At 37.1% G+C, this 4,786-nt stretch overlaps 1 long non-coding RNA gene across 1 annotated transcript in view; it reads left to right on the forward strand.

Annotated features, from left to right (window-relative positions):
- LOC107665570 (uncharacterized) overlaps positions 1–4,786 on the forward strand; it is a 17,793-nt gene that overhangs the window by 9,179 nt on the left and 3,828 nt on the right. Inside the window, exon 2 of the long non-coding RNA XR_001631565.1 lies at positions 2,265–2,309. This is a non-coding gene — a long non-coding RNA (uncharacterized LOC107665570). The remainder of the gene's footprint in view (positions 1–2,264; positions 2,310–4,786) is intronic.

Raw genomic sequence — 4,786 nt, forward strand, 5'->3', positions numbered from 1 at the left:
AATGTTCAAATTGTTAAATAAAATGTGTTGTACAGGTAAAGGCAGTGTGTTCCTACAGTTTTTAAAGACACTTTTTTTTGTTCAACTGTTAAGAATTAGGATAAGAGGTTAATAAGGATAAAAGTTATTGTTTAAGTGTAGTACTAGTGCAACTGAAATATTGTGCATAAAATATCTTTATTTCATAAAAATAAAGTATAGATGTCCACAGTGGTCTCAAAGTCCCAAGTCCTGCAGTTATTTTTAAATTAGGGTTAGAGTTAGTTTTTTTGAGTCTGATATTACAAAAAATAGGTCCCTGTAAGCGGTCTTGTTTCCTGTAAGTATGCCAAGTAGCCAGTTTTTAACTGGTTTAGTTCTCCCTGTTTGAAATAACCCAAATACTTTTTATTTTATTTTGGTTTGGTTTATCATCTGGATACTGCTGAAGCAGCTTGAAATTTCATGTTCATAATTACTAAGATGAAAAATTATTTAAATATTGCCCTGACTTGAAAGCACTGCTGGGAGTTTATGTAAGCTAAACATTAAACTTTCATCTTGATTTTTATCTTCATTCAAGTCTTGTTCCTGACTGAATTATGGTCAGAAGTTGCATGTCTTTCCATTTTTATTTATAAGTACCCCAAATTATTGTTTGGTTATATTTTCTGGTTTATCATCTGTATTTTTTTCTATTTTTATGTCTTGCATAAAATGTCATTTTAATTTTATTAAAACCCCTCTAAAAATGGGCAGAAGACCAGGCTGGGAAACCAGAGAAAACCAGCAAACCATCTTAGTCTGATTTAGGATGTTTCTTTAGCAGGGGTGTGTACTGTTATTTTATGTTATTTTGTTAAAAGTGTCTTCTCTTTTCTTATCGTGTCCCCCTAATATCGCTCTATTCTGGACATGTACAGCGCGATCAGTCATGTCTGATGCTCTAGGGAAGAGTAAAAAACAGAACCAATCTGTCTGGCAAGTGTTTCCATATGGACACTGAGAGGGGCGCATTCCTGTGGAAATGAAGGCAGTTCCTTTCATCACAAAGACATGAGCGATTCATGATAAGGATGCCAGGAGCACTACAAAGTGAGGGAAGAGAGAAAGAGGGCGAGAGATAAAGAAACAGAGGAAGGGAGGGATGAGGAAAGATTAAAAAAGGGGCTTGAAGTATGTAGACAGAGGAACAGTGAGAGAGAATAAGTGGAGGATTGAGGAGATACTTGAGGGAAGGATGCAGAGAGCGAGAGAACAGGAAGAGAGAAATTGGCAGTGTAAAGAGAGGGCACACAGATGTGAATTAAAACATTATGCAGCAAGTTTCCCTCTAATCAGGAGATGCCATCAGGCCCTGAGGTCACTTCCTTTGAGGCCAGCTTCTCTCTGTCCAGCGATCATCACTTTATCAGGAAGGAATGCAAATTGCAGTAAAGATCTACAATGGCACTGCTGTGGTATGGTAATCACGGACAGCAGCGTGTCATGAGCGTTCCTCGGGATCAACAGAGCTTTTCACGACAACTCCAAACATCACGGCCTCGCTGGTGGAAATGAGTAAATTCATGGCTGAATTTTATTTCTAGATTAATTGTTTTTTTAGAATGAAAAACAAATGGTTAATTCTTTTAAAATGTGTATTTCGTCCCAGAAGCACATTTTGTGTATATACATTTGTGTGGTTGATACGTACAACTACCATTCAAAGTTTGGGGTCAGGAAGATTTTTTTTTTTTTATGTGTTCGCTGTCTATTTGAATATATTTTAAAATGTAATTTATTCCTGTGATGACAACTGAATTTTCAGCAGCCATTATACCCACAGTCTTTAGTGTCACATGATCCATCAGAAATCATTCTAATATGTTGATGTTGATGTGATTTTTTTTACATGTTTTTTTCTGTGATACATTTTGTTCTCCATGTTAACATTTTATTTTATTAAACATCAACATATTAAGTTTATATGTGCATGTGTTCAAGGCAATGTGCCTTCACTAGTTCATTTTAAATAGTCCTGCAGTGTGACAAGTAATCCATGTAATCTCTTTATGTTAGGTCATAAAAACATGCTAACAATTATACAGAATGGTGTAGTAAAAAAAAAAAAAGTAGTTTTAATGATTTATAGCATGTCAACTTGCAGGATAATGCTACCTGAAACTTGAAATTCTTGAAGTTTGAAACTTGAAATTCATAATGCAAAATTATTTAAAAATCGCCCTGACTTGAAATCACTGCTGGAATTTGTAAACATTAAACATTTATGCTTTTTTTTTCAGTGCTGTTCCTGAAGTTCTGTTCCTGACTGAATTGCAGTGAGAAAGGTACAGTGCATGTCAGCAGAATTTTTTTAATGTCAAACGTGATGAGAAATAAGTAGGCTAATGTTAATAATCAGAAAAATTCAATATTTCATGATCATAATCTCATTGTTGTAACTCTGCTTTCTGCAGTGATGCAAACTTTCAGTGAAAAGTTCTTAGAACCATTTTTGCTTAATCTGAAGAACATTTGAATAATCGAAAGAACCCTTTTCCACTTTAAAGAACCCTTTTGTGCAATGGAAATGTTCTGAAGATTGTTCATGACGCCATCAATGCCAATAAAGAACCTTTATTTAGAGATTTAGTCCATGTGACATTATGAAAGGAGAAAAAAAAAGATAATTTGGGATCAATACATGACCTAACATGGGGCAAAACCACTCTAGCCTGCTCTGATTTGTGTGTCGTTGCTCTGTAAATGTATGGGCCACACTTAATGTGTCACGAGAGATGTATAATTCAGTCACCCAGGTTGACAGAACACACACAGGCAACAAAACCTCAACACGGAGGGACACACACAGACCCACAAAGCATTAGACATTTACCCATCACATCCAGTTAGAAGACGCAGCCAGACAACAGCTGCTGCATTTCTGCATTATTTACTGGGTCCCATCTTTAGGCCAGTTCTGGGAATAAACATCCAACTGTACTTTCTGGAAGTCATATTTCTTTATTTTCTTGATTAAATACTTCAGTGTTTGTCTTCAGGACAGGAAGTTCTTCTTTTCGATTTGCTTTTCTCGCTATCTGACCCATATTTAATGACTTCTAGCTATGATTGAAGTGAAATGCCCTCTTGCTGTTGAACTTTTCTCTAGACTCATATGAACTTGTGGCGCCTCTAATAGTCTCTGATCACACCTGACAAGGGCTGTTAGCCAGGTACTTTGAAAGCAGGTGTGAATGAGCAAATGTTTTTACAGCGTGATGAGATGGCAATGGCCTCTCAGCAGATAAACGCCTTTGATTTAACCTCTCGCTTCACCCCATGGATGAGCAAAAGAAATCCAGTCGGCTCCTCACGGAGATCAAAGCCGGCTTGTGCCTGTCATTCTCCATGCTGCTCAGACGTGTCAAACAAAAGGCGGCTAATTTTGTGGACAGAGCAGGGCGTTATGATGTCATGAAGAGATTTAACGTGATGACTGATGAGAGAGTGAAATGTTCCTAATTAAACTTCATCGGTCGACACAGTGATTACTTAACAAATGACAGGCCATCAGGTGATGAAGTGATGAAGGTGCGCAATCAATTGAATAGATTGTTGAAAATGTTTTTTACATTCTCTGAAGAAAAACGCAAGTGGTGTTTTGTACAATGTCGTTGCGAAGCCATTTCTGTGTGGTTTCTTTCTATGCGGTCACCTTCAAGCCATCCAAGATGTAGATGAGTTTGTTTCTTATTCAGAGCTAATTTGGAGAAATTTAGCATTACATCACTCACCAATGGACCAATGCATTGAATAGATATCCTTAAGAATGAGAGTCCAAACAGCTGATAAAATCATCACAGTAATCCAGTCCATCAGTTAATGTCTTGTGAAGTGAAAAGCTGCCTGTTTGTAAGAAACAAATCCATCATTAAGATGTTCTAACTTTAAAGTATCACTTCTGGCCAACATGCCATAATCCATAGAGTCCATGATCCATAATAACGCTTCCTCCAGTGGGAAGGTCCATCTCCTGTTGTCCTCTTACATCAAAATACACCAACATATTTATGTTTTTGCTTGTAAACATCTGTGCATATTTCTCTCCTGATTCAGATGAGACATTGTTTTTACTGGAGCAAGCAATACTATGGATAGAGGACTTTTCCGTTTTAGACAGAAGCAACAGTTTATTGTAAAAAAAACATGCATTTTTTTTGCTTCACAAAATGATAATTGATGGACTGGAGTTGTATAAATTATTGTGATGTTTTTATTAGTGGTTTAAACTCTCATTCTCACGGCACCCATGCACTGCAGAGGATCCATTAGTGAGTAAGTGATGTCATGCTACATTTCTCCAAATCTGCTCCAATGAAGAAACAAAACCATCTACACCTTGAATTACCAGAGGGTGAGTAAACTTTCAGCAAATTTTCATTTTTGGATGCTTTAAAGGGGTCATATGATGCGATTTCAATTTTTCCTTTCTCTTTGGAGTGTTACAAGCTCTTGGTGCATGAAGAAGATCTGTAAAGTTGCAAAGACTAAAGTCTCAAATCCAAAGAGATATTCTTTATTAAAGTTAAGAGTCAACCACACCTACCTAAAACGGCTCGTTCTAACACGCCCCCACATGTCTACGTCACGATGTGGGAAGATTTGCATAACGCCGCCCAAATGGTCATGCAAAAAAAGAAGGCGTTACTTTAATTCTTGCTGTTGCCACCGCTGCCATGTTGTGGAGTCACTGTGTGTTTCGTTGTGAAACCGAAACTACTTTGTTTGGTCTTCCAAAAGAGGACACAACTAGAACTCAGTG

The sequence above is a fragment of the Sinocyclocheilus anshuiensis genome, unplaced genomic scaffold (assembly GCF_001515605.1).
Source record: "Sinocyclocheilus anshuiensis isolate Anshui unplaced genomic scaffold, SAMN03320099.WGS_v1.1 scaffold407, whole genome shotgun sequence".
NCBI classification, from domain to species: domain Eukaryota; kingdom Metazoa; phylum Chordata; class Actinopteri; order Cypriniformes; family Cyprinidae; genus Sinocyclocheilus; species Sinocyclocheilus anshuiensis.